This window comes from Pan troglodytes, chromosome 22, assembly GCF_028858775.2.
Source record: "Pan troglodytes isolate AG18354 chromosome 22, NHGRI_mPanTro3-v2.0_pri, whole genome shotgun sequence".
NCBI lineage: Eukaryota > Metazoa > Chordata > Mammalia > Primates > Hominidae > Pan > Pan troglodytes.
The window spans coordinates 27,915,548-27,935,637 of NC_072420.2; the positions used below are offsets into that span (position 1 = coordinate 27,915,548).

The window sequence follows — 20,090 nt, forward strand, 5'->3', positions numbered from 1 at the left end:
TTCATTACCAAAACATGGAAATGGCATCCTCCAAAATTTTATCATTTCCTTTAAACTAAATTTCTCCAATGTGCAAGTTACTGAAAGTGAAGTCACATCATAACCAAATTGTAATAAACCAGATTTAACTACTGAATAGTAGATTTATCCTGGTTGTTAGTATCATTGAAATGACTGGACTGCTGACATCATCATCTTTATTTTCTTAAAAACTAGACTTGATGTTTGAATAACCTGATGTTAGTGATTAAAAAATTAAAAGCAGCAAAAAACTCAATTTGTTTTATGTGGATATCATTTGAATGAACAGTTACTAGAAAACACATGTCCTTAGTTTATTAAAATACTGCTTAGTATCCTAAATAATGATTTACTAAAAAGTTGTTACATGACTTTAAAGAGGGTAAACAATTATATAAGGAACTAAATTAATTCTAGTGCATAATTTGTGCACCAGACACCAACAGTTAAAATAGGGCTAAAAAGATTATTTAAAAGTCATTTACTTCTAACTTTTTATTTATTTTTAATTGACATACAATAACTACATATTTATGAAGTACATAGTAAAGTCTTGATATGTATAATGTATAGTGATCAGATCACGGTAATTAGTATATCCATCATCTAAAACATTTATCATTTCTTTGTGTTGGGAATATTCAATATCTTCCTTCTAGCTATCTAAAACTATAATTAATGTTAACCATAGTCATCTTACAGTGGTACAGCTCGTTAGAACATATTCCTCCTATCTACTTGTAATTTTGTATCCTTTGACACGTCTAATTGGTTAATCAATTAAAATAATATTTATTGATCATCTCCAAACACAATTCTAGAGCCTGGGATGTACATCAATCAACTGCTTACTGGAAGAGTTTTACATAATACACAACCCTGAATCCAAGTGAGTTAGAAGAGCATTTATGTCTTGGTCATGGATCTGTGAGCCGTCTGTAGTTCTGCTGAGCTTCTCTGGGTTAGGTTGGGTTTGGATGGGTACAATTCAGGCACTGGGTATAATTCAGATCTGCTGTACCTGTTTATTACCCTAAGAACATGGCCCAAGAAACAGAGACTGCCTTGGACATGCTCTTTTCATGGAGGAAAGCCTGTGTTTAAAAGTGGCACACTGTCATTTCTTCCCACATTCCATTGACCAGAACAAGTCTCAGAGCCCAAGCCAATATATGAGGAGCAGTAAAGTGTACTCTTCCCGGGGGAAGGAGCAGGACATATTTGCTGAACAATAATTTTTTTTTTTTTTTGAGACCGAGTCTCGCTCTGTCACCCAGACTGGAGTGCAGTGGCGTGATCTCAGCTCCCTGCAAGCTCTGCCTCCTGGGTTCACACGGTTCTCCTGCCTCAGCCTTCCGAGTAGCTTGGACTACAGGCGCCCACCACCACGCCCAGCTAATTTTTTGTATTTTTAGTAGTGACGGGGTTTCACCATGTTAGCCAGGATGGTCTCGATCTCCTGACCTCGTGATCTGCCCACCTTGGCCTCTCAAAGTGCTGGGTTTACAGGCATGGGCCACCAATAATTTTTTTTAAAAAATCTATCAAGGGCCAGGCACAGTGGCCTGGGCAACAGAGCAAGACTCTGTCTCAAAAAAAAAAAAAAAAAAAAAACTATCAAAAGTATAGTAATGAACGAAACAGAAAAATATAGTTACACTTGGGAGAGAAAAATAATAGTAAAATAATAAAATAAAAATGCATAGATGTATATTAGAACACAAAATTTTAAATAAAGTGCTGAGTATAGCACTTATTGAAAAGGTGAGCTTTGAGTAAAGACTTAATTGTAATGATGGATTTAGCTGTGAGAATATTAGTAAGAAAATTATTTCAGGGTGAAGGACTAATCTTTGCTAACGACCTCAACTGAGGATGTGCCCAGCATGTCAGAGATAGAACAAGGAGCAACAGTGGCTGGAATGACCTGAACGACAAGTACTGGGTGAAGTCAGAGACGTAATGGAGAAAGGAGCCCGAGGCACCGATTATGAGTCCCTCAAGGACATAGTAAGGACTTTGACTTTCACTCTGAGTGAATTAGGAAGCCACTGAGGTAGAGAACTTAAGCTTAAAGATACATAATTTAGAATTATCGTGCCTAAATGGCATTTAAACTCATGGGAGAAGACAAAATCACCAAGGAGCTAGTGTACATCATGAAAACTGAAGAAGACTAAGGACACGGTAGTAGTGTCCCCAATATTCACAAAAAGTGATTGTCTTGTAGGATGTTCCTTTCACTCGTGCCTACCCAACAAGAATTAAAACATTGCAAATTCTAAGTGGTTTTCCCATCAATTCACTCTTCTAATTCAGGAAATGTCTGCCTAGCTGCACAATCTATCTATTATAGCGGATTAGCTCTTGTCCATTCTGATTAGTAGAACTGTTCTTATTGGCTCCTAAGCAACTTCAACCTCACCCTGATCTGGGCATTCCTATCAATGTCTATTGGGCCTCTCTTTTTATGGTACCAGAAATGGAATGAGGTCACCTCTTTATCAAGCAGTCCATGACTTTGTTGACCACCTGTATGAAAATTCTTTCTTTTACTAGTGGTTACCAAATGTTGGTTTCCCTGTAATTTCCAGCCTTTTGTTCTAGCCCTGGCCTTAGGAAAGTCACAGGATGTATTAGTGAAGGTTTTCCAGAGAAACAGAACCAATAAGATATATGTAGATATATAACAGAACACTAATTGTGGGAATTTACCCATGCTATTATGGAGGCTGAGAAGTTCCACAGTCTATGAATTGTGTGGAAGCTGTAGAACCAAAGAAGCCGGTGGTGTATTTTGAGTTCAAAGATCTGAGAAGGAGGGAGGGGTGAAATCCGGGGGCTCTGGTGTCCAAGGACAGGAGAAGATGGATGTAGCATCTCAGAGGGGAAGACAGAGAGTGAGAGAGAAAGAGAGAAAGAAAATTAGCCCTTTCTTCACTTTTTCATTCTATTTGGGTCCTTAAAGGATTGAATGATTCAAATGCTAATCTCTTTCAGAATCAAAAACCTCCAGGTAAAGTATTTTATTACCCTTCACTGTATGATGTAATATGATTTTAGCCTGTACTATTTAAGCCTGTACACTATTCTAACCACTCTCTTCTGTGTATTATCTAGTTTGTGAGTTATAGTCAAATATACAAAAAAGTGATAAGTATTTTTGGAAGAACAATAGATGCGTACTCTCCTTTTTAGAATTATTAATATTTTCCGAATGCTTTAATTTTATAAGAGTAAAAGAGATTCTCCTTTTAGAATACGGCTTTTTATCTTAGGCAAATTTTGTAAAACACTCAAAATAATATTAGTTACTACCCAAGAAAATAACTAATATGTAGATTCAATTCTTCTATCTGCATTTTCTTTCACTATTTAAAATAAAACTTTTAACAGCTTTATTAGCTATGATTTTAAAATCATTCCTGTTTTAGCCTTAAGTGGTCAGCTTATCCAATATACACTATTTAGGTACCTGAAGGCCTTAAACTGTCCCTTAATTTTCTTTTTTATGACAATATGTAATTATGTAAGGGGAGATTCATTTCTGAGATGCCCCCTTATATTCTAGGTAAATTTACTCTTCATCAGTCCGTGGAATCGCTCCTAAATTCATTAATTCTACAAAGCATGCCCCAAAGCTCATCTCTCTTGCTATTGTTATGAGCATAGTTTCCTCCTTTCAAGGTTTATATCATTTTTCATTTCATTAACCAGATAATTCTCTATTTTTAATAATAATAAAGTAAAATATACTTTTTTTTTTTTTTTTTCTGCTGACACCCGGCGCTTTATTAGTGGGGAAACTCGCCTTGGTCTGGCAGAGACTGGGATGGACAGGACCAGCGCCCATCTCGAGGGGGTATTTTCTGGAAGATCAGGTGTTCCTCCTTGCAGGTTTAGAGGAAACACCCTCATAGCTGAAAACCCCCCAGAGAGCAGCGCTGCAACTGCCAAGCAGTCGGGGTAGGAGGGGCGCCCCAGGCACATCTGGGCCCTTGAGACAGCAGGGCTTCGATGTCAGGCTCGATGTCAATGGTCTGGAAGCGGCGGCTATACCTGCATACAGGCACACCGTCAGGGCCCACCAGGAACTTCTCAAAGTTCCAGGCCACATCGTTGCGACACACCGGAGACCAGGTGATGAGCTTGGGGTCGGTCATGAGCTCAGTGGCGTCGTCGCTGGGGGCTGGCCGGCCTCCCGCAGAAAGGCGGAGAGAGGGTGCGCCCCCGCACTGTTCACCTCGCACTTCTCCAAGAGCATGAAGCTGGGCTCGAACCCACCACCAGGTTGGACGTACTTGAGGGATTTCAGAATCTCCTCGTTCTTGGCGTTCTCCTGATGCCCAAACTGGTTGCACGGGAAGCCAAGCACCACCAGGCCCCGGGGCCGAGGCGCCGCTGCAGCTCGTTCATCTGGGTGTAGTCCCGGACCGTGGTGCCTCAGAGGGACGCCACATTCTCGATAAGTAGTCCCTTGCCCCGCAGGGAGCCCAGGGCACAGGCTCCCCGCTGGCCAGCGGGCACGCGGAAAAGGCTTACACCGACTGGGCAGCCGCCGCCGCTAGCCCAGCAGCACACAGGGCGCAACTGTCCGAGAAGCTAGGGGAGCGCCCCGAACAAACACTGTCAAAAAAATACTTTGAATAACAAAAATAATAGTAATAGCATTTATTAAAATCTTCTTGTATCCTAGAATTATCCTAAGTGCTTTATGTTTAACTCCGTTAATCATCACAAAGTATTTTCATTTTAGGAGTGAACTAATCACAGAGAGATGAGAAACTTTCTCATGGTTAATTAACTCAAATGAATTAGGCAAACGACTAGTAGGTGGCCATTCTGAGATACCATTTGAGGCAACCCACTTTACAGGGTGTACTCTTTACCATTAAGTAATTTTCTTTGGTGTTTCCACAATATCCAGAGAGAGAAAGGTGCCACTAGATTGCTTAAACATTTACTGGATGCTCTCTTCATAGTCTAACACATTCCAGCATTCATTTAATCATCATCCATCCATATTTATTCATCATCTACTAATGACAAACATAATTCGTGGTACTCGTGATTCAGTGATGGGTTAAACAGAATTATCTTACCTTCTTGGAGATTACGCTTTACATTTACAGTGGCTATTTAGAAGAGCGGTCACTGTTCTAAGTACTAGATATCTCGTTTAATCCTTACCAGCAAACTTACAAGGTAATAGATACAATTATCTTCACTTACAGTGAAAAGAGCAATACTCGGCTATATGAAGCGCCTTGCTCAAAATTTCAGAGTTGCTCTATCATATGTCAGTTAATACATTTGATTTCATTCAACATTCAGCTAATATTAATTGATCACATTTTGTTTTCAAGGCACAATTATAATCACCCTGTGCTACTACACAGTATTATGGTAGAATAGAAAGAGATATTACTGAGTCTGCAGATCTGAGAGTACTTAACAATGAACCTGATGTGAGTTTAACAGGTGAATTTAATTCCAGCACAGAGGGGACAGTCTGCTAGGAGTATATTTAATTCAAAAAAAAAAAAAAAAAAGGCGGGGGAAACAGAGATGTAGTTGCATGAAAGAAAATAAAGTGTAATAAAAATAGTGTGGTTGGGGCATAAGGTGACTTTGAGGTGACAGAAGGGTACAAGTAGATAAAGGTCAAAAGACAGTCTGACTGTGAGGCTATGATCCGGAATTTGGACTTGTCCTATTAATAACAGGATCATCTCTGAATGCTTGAAAGCAGAGGGATTATCCCAGTATCTGTGGACTTAGCAAGATAGCTCTGACAGTGTTATCAAAAATTACAAAATTTTATATGAGAATTCATAAAATGAAGTCTACGTCTCTTTAAAATATTATTTTGTGAGAGTTTTTTGTGGGGGAGGTGTTCTCTCCTACTCTGAAAGTTGAAAAGTATTCTAATCTGTATCATAGCCTTGAATATATCAGTCAGTGCGACAGAACTGAGTATACGCGTTCAGGAATTTTTTGTAGTTACTCATTTATCCTGGTATTTATCACACTCATTAAAATTGAACCCAGCTCTTTTTGCAAATTCTAGTAGCTATACAATCGTAAATACAAGCATGTGAGGTTCCAGTGGTGATTTGCTTTTCAAGACATTTGAAAACTGCTTTTTATTTTTTTAAATTTTACCATGGTGCATTACACAGCAGTAACTAAACATAGATCTGAAACTGGCACACAGAGGAAACTCTAAAAATAAATCTGTACCTGAGATAGGAAAGTGCTCTGGGTCTCTGCAAACACTCTCACTTTAGAGAGTGTAGTCTTAATCACCTTCAAGGTAAAAGAGATATAATAAAGTACCCAACCGTCTTCTAATAAAAACAAATATTTATATTCTATAGTACCTGAAACTGTATTAAATACCATTTTATGCATTACTTTGTATATGGCAACATATTTTAGCAATATTAAAGAATATAACATGAGCAATATGATTACTTAAACAGCATTTTCTTTATAAACCATTTGTAAAATGAAATTGATTTTGAAGTTATCAAATAAAAAATTCTCACTTTTGAATGAGAAACTGAAGCCTCTTGAAGTAAAAACTCCCTTAAATTCACAAGTGCACTCGGATTTTCTGCATCCAACTTCACCACCCTTGCAGGCACATAACAACTTGTGAAACAGGCAGGCCCCAGGATGAAAGTCTCGAATTCATAGACAAATCTGAGAGTCCTACAAATCCACTAGTTTTCTCAAGGTCAAGCGGTTAATGAGTGGCTCTACCATGAGTTTGTTTTGATGCCTGAAAGGGAGTAGTATTATCATAAAATAACTGCATATTTTATCAAGAACTTTATAAAAAAGAGATTATGATTCACAACTGGATTTTATGGAATAATTTTGTTTTTCAACAAATACCATGTTTACCAATATGTGGTAATATTTAAAAGGCAGACCCCTGGCATGGCCAGCTGAAGTCTGCAGGGCCTCCATTGGCTTTTGCTTGACCTTTTCCTTTACATATTCTATAATGTGACTCAGATAAGGCACAAAGAAATAATAAAATCCGGGTCAAACCAGGTATTCCAAAAACTAAATAATTTTTGTCAACTAAGCATTTTTTGTAGTGACTTACCTTAATAAAATATTTTAGTTTTTCTATCTTAGTACATGTATCCAAGATAAAAAACACAATTTAAGTTTTCTTTTAAGATCAGAGGACTTCATTGGTCTAAGCTTATTTTTATTTTTTCTTTTCTATAATACTTTCAAGTATCACAGTTGGAGAGATGCTATCTATTGGGCTGGAGAGTGTGATGCGTCCATTTCATACTATTGGCAATGGAACTGATTTTTGATTGATAATTTTGGTACATAATTTTCAATTCCGTGTTGTATTCTGAAAGACACATTCTCTGAAACATCTTATATATAATCTGTATTTATATATGCCAAGAGTAAGGTTGTTTTATTAATTTTTTTTTATTTTTTTATTTTTGAGACAGAGTCTCGCTCTGTCGCCAAGGCTGGAGCGCAGTGGCATAATCTCGGCTCACTGTAACCGCTTCCTCCTGGGTTCACACCATTCTCTTGCCTCAGCCTCCAGAGTAGTTGGGACTACAGGCGCCCGCCACCATGCCCGCCTATTTTTTTTTTGTATTTGTAATGGAGACGGGGCTTCACTGTGTTAGCCAGGATGGTCTCGATCTCCTGACCTTGTGATCCGCCTGCCTCAGCCTCCCAAAGTGAAGTTAAAAATAATTAGAAAACATACAATGTTTTCTGATGAAGTAGGAACGGTTAACTAACTTTTCACTATGTTGCCAATAAAAATCCTATACTTCTTGGTGGCTTAAGCATTTCATCAGTTTTTTAGAGTTAAAGTATTTGGAACATAATTTTAGTGGTAGAATTTCTTTCTATAACTTTTGAATCATAGATTAACAAATACCTACCAAGAACTGAGAAGAAAAATGAGGAAATGTAATTCTAAACGATTTTACTCATTACTAATATTTTTTAATAATATGTAAACAGGTAACAATATAACTTGAACTATATAATTGTTTGAAAATATTTTTCTTATGCTTTAATTTCAATTTATTTTGCAGACTTTTTACTGGGTGTCTAGTAAGTTCTAGATGTTGTAATAGGTAGCAAAGACAAGAGATAAGTAAGACATGCCCTTTTCCATTAAAAAGACTATTAGAGGAGACAGTTAAATCACTATCATCTGTACCATAGAATTTGTTAAGTTCATGATTGGGGTGAACAAGTTCTAGAATAGCACTATAAGATAGGATACCAATGCCAGGAGAGCCACAAATATGAGCCACATATGTAATTTAAAATTTTCTACTAGTCACATTAAACAGATAAGAATTAACAGAGGAAATTGACTTTAGTGATATATTTCATTTAAGGAATAGATAAAAAATATTTTCATTGCTATATGTAACTAATATAAAAATGATCAATGAGATTGATATGGTTTAGCTGTGTCCCCACCCAAATCCCAATTTGAATTGTAACTCCCACAATTCCCATGTGTCATGGGGGGAACCAGTAGGAGGTAATTGAATCATGGGGGCGGGTCTTTCTTGTGCTATTCTCATGATGGTGAATATGTCTCATGAGATCTGATGGTTTTGAAAAGAGGAGTTCCCCTGCATAAGCTCTCTCTCTCTCTCTCTCTCTCTCTCTCTCTCTCTCTCTCTCTCTCTTTGCCTGCTGCCATCCATGTAGGATATGACTTGCTCCTCCCTTGCCTTCTGCCATGACTGTGAGGCTTCCCCGCCCATGTGGAACTGTAAGTCCATCAAACCTCTTTCTTTTGTAAATTGTCCAGTCTCAGGTATGTCTTTATCAGCAGCATGAAAACAAACTAATACAGAGATGTTTTACATTCTGTTTCTCTATTGAGTCTTTGAAATTCAGCATACATTTTTCACTTATAGCATAGTCTCAATTTGGGCCACCCACAGTTCAAGTGCTCCATGACCACATGTGGCTAGTAGCTACTGTATTGGACAATGAGGTCTAGATCAACAAAAGGGCTGATTACTAGCACTTGAAAAAAATCAAAGAAGCCTCTCTGAGGCTGGGACTCCTGAACCAAGACAGGGAATGTGCAAAGCTTTGAGAAGTGTAGTGTGCGGAGCCTCAAGTCATACAGTGATATGGTTCGGCTATGTCCCTACCCAAATCTCATCTTGAATTGTAGCTCCCGTAATCCCCAAGTGTTGTGGGAAGGACAAAGTGAGAGGTAATTGAATCATGGGGGTGGGTTTTCCCATGCTGTTCTTGTGATAGTGAGTAAGTCTTATGAGATCTGATGGTTTTATCAAGGGAAGTTCCCCTGCACATGCTGTCTTGCTTGCTGCCACGTAAGACATGACTTTGCTCCTCCTTTGCCTTCCATCGTGATTCTGAGGCCTCCCCAGCCATGTGGAACTGTGAGTCCATTAAACCTCTTTTTCTTTATAAATTACACAGTCTCAGGTATTTCTTCACAGCAGTATGAAAATGGATTAATACATACAATATGCCTAGAGCGAAGGAACAGGAGAAGAGGGGGAGACCAGCAGGAAACAGAGTTGAGAGAACTTCATATACTACTCTGCACCTATATAGCCACTGTCCAATAATTTCTCAGCCCTGTAACAGACCTATGGCACTAAATCTCAACAACCTGGTCCTATTAGGAAAAAAAAAGTTTAATTAAATTCCTTCTTTGTGTCAGGAAAAAAAAAATCATTGAGTAAATGTCAATCTTAAGCAAAAATGCCATATGTTTTCATTTTGAGGCTGTTGCGGAAACCATCAGCCCAGTCTCTTTTCTTCCTAGCTGTTTCTTACTTTGAAAGGCAAATTTGCAAATAACTGGGAAACCTAAAGGATTAGCTCATGTTTTTCTTGGCCTCCTGAGATTTTGCTTTTCAGATGCCCATACTACATGCTTGAATTCCATGCTGGCAGAAGATGGTAAAATATTTGGATTCATTTGGAGGAATGGAAGAAAAACTGTTGAGAATATTGGATGCCTTTAGTTTCTTTTACATGACATTCTTTCACACAAACGTTAGGACAAGCAACTCCTAATTGCTTAACAGACAGTATTTACTTAAATATAGACTACTGGGAAGGGACAGAATGCCCCAGAGAGAAATCATTCATTTTTCTGTGGAATACCTACCCTTTGTATACTTATCCAATTGAAGAAGTACATAGCAATAGTCTATGATCCCTAGAAATTTTGCCCAGCAACTTGCACCCAGGAATATTGCTAAGTTTGTTTTGTAAGTATTTAGTTTGGTTTTGTTTTCTTTTAATTTTTCAAATAGAAAAGAGGTATAAGACCAAGTAACTTTTCCTACTTTTTTGTTAAAAAAAAAAACCATAATTTTTCCCATCAAATGAATTTGAGAGAATGTCACGTGAAAAATAATTACGTTTCCTTTGCTTATCTTGTTTTAAGCTCTTCTTTTCATATTTGCAATGCAAGTGTGTACTATATACAATATATATTTTATATATGTGTAAATTTGTGAAGCTAAGTACACATTTACTTTTCTTCTTCTATTTTTATTCTTAAAGTGAGTTTCTTCAACACTCCATTTTTACAACGATTTCTCTCTTAGCATTTATCCTCTGTTTCTCTCAAACCACACCTAACAGGTGTGGCCAACTCTTATATGGAGTTTGTTTCCTTTTGCTTCTGTACAAAATCACCACAAACAGAGTGTTTTTTAAAAAAACACTAATTTGTTATCTTGCTGGTCTGGAGGTCAGATGTCCTAAAACCAAGTAGTCTCCAAGGGCTGTGTTTCTGCTGGATGCTCTACCAGAGATTTCTTTCCCTTGCCTCTTCCACCTTTTGGAGCCCAACTGCTTGTGGCCACGTCTTGTATCTTCAAGGCCAGGGGTACAGCATCTTTCAATCTCTCTATCACATCTGCTTCTCTTTTCATAGCTCCTCTCACTGGCTCCTGTCTTTCCCTGTAAAGACCCTTGCAAGGACATTTTTCTACCTGGATAATATCAGATAATCTTCCCATGCTGTGATCTACAAATTAATCGCCCCTGCAAATTTCCTTTTTTTCATGTACAGTAGTATATTCACAGGTTGTGGAAATCTTTGGGAAGGAGGAAATTATTCTTCCTATCAGTGTTGACTCTCAGCCTCTATCTCTAGTCCCCTTTAATTTCCCAACTGCCTTTGTGTGCACACGCACATCAAACACAACAGGCTCAAAGACGAATGCTTCTCCTCCCACAAAACTGATTGCTTTGATTCCGTTGCTATGTCACGGATACACCACCTAAGTAAAGAGTTATCAAGCTAGAGAAGGATTGTCCTAAACAGGGCATTTTCATCCCCACTTGCACTAAAGCTAAAACCTTTCTTTAATGTACCTCTTAAAAACTTTAAACTGTATATTCTCTACTTTATTTCTACTATGAATACCTTTTTCCTGGTTTAGGTATTGTTTATTCTCATTTGAACTGCTACAATAGCCTGTGCTCTCTGTCTCCAAACCTGCTCCCTTAAAAATTTGTATTCTCTACAGTTTGATCTAAAATGCAAATTTGATGATATTTTCCTAGTGTCAAGTCTTTTAATGTCTCTTCACTGACTATATCATACACATTACTTTCCATCGTACACGAGGCCCTCCCTGATCTTGTCTCTATTATTTTTCAACCTTATGTTTTAGGCCTTGCAGGACTTCCACATTGCAGGACTCATTTTCCTGCTTGTGATTCACTTTGCACTTGCGCTCACTATGTTCCTTGATCTGTGTTTCTCCCATTGTAAAACTGGCCATGCCTTGGTAATAATATCTTTGCACTGTGTTGTAATTATCTGTGTATGTGTTTTTCTAAACTGTAAGCTTTTAGAAGACATTTCTTATTTGGTTTTACATCCCCATCATTTGGCCATGTCCTTAGCACAATGTATATTTGTAGTAATAAATGCTGTTCTTTGGGTTTTGTAAATTCATGAGCAGAAGGCATTTAACCCTTTTAAATTATAAAGGTGGATTAATTTAAATATTCTTGGAGGTTTAATAATTTGTGAGACTTTTGGTTTCATGCATTCTGTTTAGGGGATGTAGGAAAGTTGCTGTTTGGGAGATGCAGGAAAGTTGAAGGGAAGTATAGAATTTTATAATAAAGCAAGAATTTATACTGGCCACCTGTAAAAAGCATGTGAGCTTTTGGCAAAAGAAATATGTAAACATACATTAAATAAAATATGCTTATCTACAATTTCCATGCGCATGAAATGTAGGTCATGTTGGTTTCTCTGTCTCTGACTCTCTTTCTCTCTTAAAAACACACACACACACACACACAAAACACTATGCTTGACAGACATCATAAGTCACTCTTCCCATCAATGGCTTGTTTCGGGGTGGTTTCAAGGATAGGACTGTTTTTAAAAGATCCTTTTACACTCTTTTTCACCCTTTCTTCTGCCTCACCCTGGATTTAACCTAACCACAACCTAAACAGTTTTCAATGGCAGCTCTGCTTCCATCCATCACATATGCTGCTTTTTTTTTTCTTTTTGAGGTGTTAATTTGGCATATGAGATTTAAACACAACTAGTTCATTTTGAGAAGTCTGAAATGTCCTACTAACTTTCACTGGTTGCATTTTGGTAGAGAACCCACACAAGTTCTGAAGCAATTATCCCTGAAATTTAGTTTTGTTCAAGGCTGCTTAACATAGAGAGTAAAGAAGAAAAGATTAGTCACTGACTGAAATCGTATGAAATAATTTTTATCTCAAGCAGTTCCTGCTCTTTGTATATATATGTGTATGTGTATGTGTGGGTACAGTCTTGCTGTGTGTATATTTGTTTATACCCAGAACACACATGAGAATGTTCTGAAGACAAAAAAGACATTGGAATGCCTTTCCTAAAATTCAGTATTTGCACTAATATCACTGCATGCACTAAAATAAGATCTATCCTATGGAAAGTTCTTTACTGCAGATGGCTACTGTGAAAACAGTGCACATTTGTATTCCCTTAGCTACCCAGTAGATCAACTTTCTATCTTGGGAAGATAAGTATGCACCATCCTTTACCCAGGGCTGCCAAGATGTGGCCGTGTGTCCCTGTGTCTGCCAATCAGATACCCCACTCAGGACTTGAGAAAGTGGCACAAAAATACAAAGACAGACAAATCGCTTGAGAAAGGGGCAGCCAAGAGCCCAAAGTGCTAGAGAGAGTTTCCAGTGATTGGGATTTTCTAAGCAGATAGATAGTTTTTAAGGGAAAATCATGGCTATGTTCCCAAACACTCATCTCTCTTCATTTCTGTCATATTCTGAACCTAGTGCTACAGACTTTCATTCATTTCTGGAGCCATCGGATTGCCTTCTTGCAAACAGCCTCTACCGATTAATTTACTAGAATTGACTTGTGTCATTTGCAGTGAAGAACACTGACTAATTTGGTTAGGAGTTGGTGAGAAAAGAATACTGAGGAGAGAGGTGTCTTAGGAAAAGTTACCTCAGAAGCAAACTTCAAGGCAAGAATATGAGTAGCAGTGGTTTACTTGTAAGGTGACTTCAGTAATCATTGATAGGGAAGTGGGCAGGTGAGGCAGAAGGAAAGGATGTCATGAACAGTCTGCAGGTGAGGGTAACATAATTCTGTTGGAGAAGAGCACCTGATGGGTACAGAAGCTGATGTATTTATCCTCAAAGATCCATTTTTCATGGGCTGAGAATACTTCTTGGAGATGTTAGTTCCCCAGTGTTTCCATTCCGTTTAGTGCACAGATTGAGGCAAGACTCTTGGCCTGAGAGCCACAAATGCTTGCAGTAGGACACTTTCTGCCCATGAGGTAAGAGTGAGTAATAAAGGCTTGTAGAGAGAGCACTAACACTGTGGTGGCTATTGTGATGTTTCAACTTGCCTTTTTATACAACCAAACACAAATAGAGGTGTTGCTGTGAAGGAATTCTGTAGTTGTAATAAAGATCCTAATGCATTGTCTTTAAGCAAGAGGGATTATTCTGGATAATGTGAGTGGGCCTAAGTGAATGAGTTGCAAAGCCTTAAAAGCAGGGTTGATGTTTCTAAGAGAGAGAGAGAGAGAGAGAGAGAGAGAGAGAGAGAGAGAGAAATTGAAAGAGAAAGAAAAAGAAGAAATTTCTCGAGGACAATTTCAACCTGTTCTCAGGGAGTTCCATCCTGTCTGTGATCTTGCTTTCTTGTGGATGATAGCTTCAGCCATAGCCACAGGTTCAAGACTGTGCCTTCCTGAATGTCTGCTCTATGGATTTAGGACTTTATTCCAGTCCCCACAACCATGCCATCTATCTATCTATCTATCTATCTATTATCTATCTATCTATCTATCTAGCTATCATCTATCATCTATCTATCCATCCATCCATCTATCAAGAGAGATATAATTTTAATACCTGTACAATCTTAAATGTTCCGCACCTCCGGTTGAACTCTGACTGGTGTAGATAATTTTGGTGTTTGGAAGTAGGTGCTGCCATAACAAACACACACAAATATGGAGTTGGCTTTGAAACCAAGTGGATGGAGGCTGGAAGTAGTCTGAGAAAAATTTTGAAAGATCTGATGATAGAGAATGCCTAAATTGTCTTCAACCGATTGAGTCAAAATATGAACTTTATGAGCCTTTCTGGTAAGGGCTCAGAATGAAGTGAGGGGCATGTTATTGGAAACAGGAAGAATGGAGATGCTTGTTAGGTAATGGCAGAAAATGTAGTGGAATTGTCTCCTGTGAGAATAGTGGAAAATAGAATTTCCTCTGGCTGGTAGCAGAAGCGATTCAAGGTACTGGAAAGATTTGATGCACTATTGCTGATTCAAAGATGGAGAGGCCCATACACAAGAACCAGAGAGTAGCTTTGCATTAGTTTTCTAGGGCTGCCACAAAAAATGACAGACTGGCCAGGTGTGGTGGCTCGCGCCTGTAATCCCAGCACTTTGGGAGGCCAAAGCAGGTGGATCACTTCAGGTCAGGAGTTCGAGACCAACCTGGCCAAGATGATGAAACCCTGTCTCTACTAAAAATACAAAAGTTAGCCAAGCAAGGTGGTGAGTGCCTGTAATCCCAGCTACTCAGGAGGCTAAGGCAGGAGAATCACTTGAACCCAAGAGTCAGAGTTTGCAGTGAGCCAAGATTATGCCATTGTACTTCAGCCTGGGTAACAAGAGTGAAACTCCAACTAAAAAAAAAAAAAAAAAAAAAAAAAAAGAGACTGACTGAGTAGCTCAAACAACAGAAGTTTATTTTCTCACAGTTCTGAAGGCCAGAAGTCTGAGATCATGATGTCAGCAGAGGTAGTTTCTTCCAAGATCTCTCTCCTTGGCTTATAGGTCATCTTCTCCCTGTATCTTTACATGATCTTTCCTATGTACATGCCTGTGTCTACGTTTCCTCTTCTTTTAAAGATACCAATTATATTGGATCAGGTCCTTTCATACGACCTCATTTTACCTTATTTCCCTTTTTGAAGATTCTATCTCTAAATACAGTCATATTCTGAGATACTCTGAGTTAGAATTTCAACATACAAATTGTGGTGGAACACAGCTCAGGTCATAACAAATTTCTAGCTTCTGAGAGAAGTTCCTAGCCAACAGCAGGCAAGATAACGGGGCTGTCAATTCTACAACTGCAAGGAACTGGACTCTATCCCAACAAGCTGAATAATCTCCGAGGAGGCTCTTTCTCATAGCCTCCGGATAAATGTCCAAGTTGGCTGATACCTTAATTTTGGCACTTGCTGGTCTTCTGAATTATAGAAATGTGAGATTTTTTTAAAAAGCCTCTAGGTGAGTAGTAATAATGTGTTATGTAGTGATAGTAAACTAATGCAAACAACATGTACTAGTGGCCAGTCACAATTTCTTAAAAACCAAACCAAAACAAACAAGAAAGAACAAAACAAGAAACCTGGCCCTAGGATGCTCTGATCAAACAGTCTGTAGTCTCTACCACCGCAGTTGATCCCAACATCTTAATTTTCCTCTTCCTGTCATCCATTCTAGATTTCTTTATCTTTGGACAGACATCTCGTTTGTCTAATCTTCTTGACAAAGGATTAAAAAGGAAATCCAAATACAAATAAATAGGAACAGAGGACCTGACACCCATACCACACCTACCTCAGATGCACTGACTTCTCTCCCTTTGCTAAGATTTTTATCCATTGTGGAGCTGGAAAGGGGCTTGGAGATTGGACTTTTCTAAGTGATCTGATGGAAAAGAAAAGATCCAGCTCTGGGTGGACATTTCATTACATTGTCACCTGGTAGTCCATGTTCTGGTGCACCATCTCTAGCAGGACCCAACAGCATAAGGAGCTTCTTTCAAAATGTGACTAGTTCTTTGCCAAAGATGGTATGACTTTGTTTCAATTCCTAGTTCTGTGCTGTGGTTTTTTTTGCTATGGTTCTCCAGAGACTAGACATAATGTTTTATCTACCAAAAACACCTCCGACCTCCTGTACTATGTGATCTGCAAGTCATTTGTACAAAGTGGCAGAGCTACTTTTACCATAACTAAAACTGCTGTAGAATCTATCTTGCTATGGGCACACTGAAAACTGTCAGCCTTCTAAGTCACTCATTACATGGAACAAAAGCAATATTCCCAGTGTAATATGCATTGTTTCCAAAATCCAAAGAGACCAACTGAGATTATCAGCACCCTGCTTCTCACCACCTATGATGGATTGAAGTACAAATGAAGAGGTAATGCATTCATTTTGTAATAGTTCTTTACATGAATTATATGGGCTAAATTACATTAATAAAGATTGTAAAATTAATTAGCAGTTGTTGGTAGCCACATACGCTCTGAAGGAAGAAAATAGACACTATTAAATAAGGTTGCAGAGTAAAAGCCAAAAGCCATTCTTTGCAGCATTTCAAGAGACTCACATTTCTTTCATGTGCAAAATGTGTTGAAGAGAAAAATGTGTTGAAAATCAGGTTCAAGATTTTAAAGGAAGAGAGGTAGAGCCAAAAGGAGACTAAATTCATATTTCTGTCAAATTCTTCTATACTGAGTTCAGGGCCCTATTGGGGAGGAGTGGAATATTAAGCCTGGATGGAGACATTCGGGAGGATGAACTAAGAATTTCAATCCCTATGAGCCAGCAGCAATAAACACCCTCCCTCCATCATGATGAAAAGAGCATCTTCCCATTGCTTGAAACTGTGCAAAGGATTCACCCAAGATCGATGACTTCCAAGATGATGCTTGTCTTTCTTACTTTCTACCCCTACTTCCCCTAATTGCCACTGAACCAATTACGTAGGACAAATCTCTGCATGACTTAATCAGGAAAATAATGTTCCTACTAGGAGAAGAAAGGGACTGTTCAACATAGAGTGATAGGCCTGACTAATATGTACTGATTATAACCAGGAAAACCTGCCTGGGAGTGGATCTTAAGGGTCTTAACTATGGAGAACAGAATATGAGCCTGGAGAAGAGTGACTATATTCATATAGGTACTATCAGGTTGGTGCAAAAATAATTGCGGTTTTGGACTGTGAATTTCAAATTATTATAACTAGACTCAAACACATCTTTATAAATCAAAATAGGAACCATTATGATCAGCACGTTTTTGCCAAGAAATAAGTCTGTTTATTCCCATAACATAAAAATCAGTGCTTCAGGATTTGAAGTCTTGGAAAGCATTTTCTGCATCCTGTTCATTGTGGAAATGTTTTCCCTGCAAAAAGTTGTCAAGATGCTTGAAAAAGTGTCAGTCAGTCGGCGAGAAGTCAGGTGAATATGGCAGAAGAGGCAAAACTTCGTAGCCCAATTTGTTCAACTTTTGAAGGGTTGGTTGTGCAACGTGTAGTCAGGCATTGTTGTGGAGAATTGGGCCCTTTCTTTTGACCAATGCTGGCTGCAGGAGCTGTAGTTTGTGGTGCATCCCGTTGATTTGCTGAGTATACTTCTCAGATGTTATGGTTTCACTACGATTCAGAAAGCTGTAGAGGATCAGACTGGCAGCAGATCAACAAACAGGGACCATGACCTTTGTTTGGTATAAGTTTGGCTTTGGGAAGTGCTTTGGAGCTTTTTCGCAGTTTAACCACTGAGCTGGTGTAGCTAATTGTCATATAAAATCTACTTTTCATGGCATGTCACAATCTGATTGAGAAATGGTTCATTGTTGTTGAGTAGAGTAAGAGAAGAGGGTGCTTCAAAATAACTTTTTTTATTTTTTATTTTTGCTCAGCTCATGAGGGACCCACTTATCGAGCTTTTTCTCCTTTCCAATGTGCTTCAAATGCCGAATGACTATGGAATGGTTCACTATGAGTTCTTTGGCAACTCTCAACTGGTTACTGTCAACTTCCGATGGCCGGCCACCATGCTCCTTATCTTCAAGGCTCTCCTCTCCTATGCAAAACTTCTTGAACCACCACTGCATTGTATATTCATTAGCAGTTCCTGGGCCAAATGCGTTAATGTTGCAAGTTGTCTCTACTGCTTTAAGACCCATTTTGAACTCAAATAGGAAAATCGCTTGAATTTGCTTTTTGTCTGACATCATTTCCATAGTTTAATTAATATAAAATAAACAGCAAGAAATAAGTCATTCGCAAAACAAAAACTAAAGCCAGAAATGCACATTAAAATGATATATAACATAACCACATTTATTTAAGAATGTATTCCAATATCAAATGGCAAATTTCAAGAATACAAAAACCACAATTATGTTTGCACCAACCTAATACCTTAGCATGTTTGGGCTGCTACAACAGAGTACAAGAGACTGGGTAATTTATAAATAATAAGGATTTATTGCTCACAGTTCTGGAGGCTAGGAAGTTCAAGATCAAGGTGTCAGAAGATTCAGTGAAATGAATTTTCTGGTGAAAGCTCCCTGCTTCATGGAGGGAGTGTGTCCTCACATGGCACAAGGAGCAAACAGGCTTCCTCACACCTTTTAAAATAAGGGCACTAATCTCACATATGAGGGCTCCTAATATGATCCTAATTACCTCCCAAAGGTCCCCTCTTAATACCATTACCCTGGGGGATTAGATTTTAACACAGGAATTTTGGTAGGACATGAATATTCAGATCATAGCAGCTGCAATCAAGAAAACAAAAAACACTTATCCATTGTATCTACAGAAATTTATCTCATGTGTATATGTGTGTGTGTGTGTTTTCTCAGAATCTGCAAGTCCACCTTTCTAAATGATTATAAATCTTTTGAGGCCCAGGACACAATTGTGGGTGACTTGGAGCTTACTCTCTACAATTTCAATAAATATGTGCTAAATAAATGATGTAGGAATGAGATAGGAAGAAAGCAGTACACCACTGGAAATTACTATGATAAGCATGTAAATGATTCTGATTTGTACCAGTTATGCCTGAAAGTAGATGTTTTGCATTATGAGCTAGTTCTAAAAGACTCTCAGATGATTCTTAAAAGGATGATTGCACTCAATTTCACTTATAGTTTTGATTGGTGATGACAAAGTTTTCATTAAAGTTGTAAATTTCCACTCATTGCAGGAATGTCAGATGATCAAAAAGAGTGGGTACCAACTGAGCTATATACAAGCAAAGTGTTACTGTTAAAAAAAAAAAAGAAAAAAGAAAAATACTTCTTGATTCTAGAGAATAATTGACAGCTTGGAAAATATCCACTCGGCCAGTTAGCTTTCCTCATTCTACAAACATTAAATAGCATATTTTTATTACAAACTTGACAGCCAGGCCTTAAGAATAAGCTCTGAAATGCCTGCGATTACATGTGTAGGCAGGGACTGCTATGACTGGCTGGGTTTCAGATTTGAGTGTTTGTTTAGACAGAGCAAGACCAAAAGGTGTTAGATCAGACCTAATCTCCACCAGACAGCTCAGAGTGGGGGCTACACATTTCTTCATTTGGTTTCACCATTGAGTCTACGTCCCGTGGAAGCCATGTTATTCACCTTCACAGACCTCCCACCCATGAAAATAGGGACAGCCATTCCAAGAGAACAAGAACTAGAATTGCCACCCATGGAATAAAGCACATTTAGTGA

General features: G+C 38.4%; 1 pseudogene; it reads right to left on the reverse strand.

The window, feature by feature from the left end:
- Positions 1-3,935: 3,935 nt before the first annotated feature.
- On the reverse strand, positions 3,936-18,544 carry LOC100609012 (glutathione peroxidase 1-like; annotated as a pseudogene).
- Between the last annotated feature and the right edge of the window lie 1,546 nt (positions 18,545-20,090).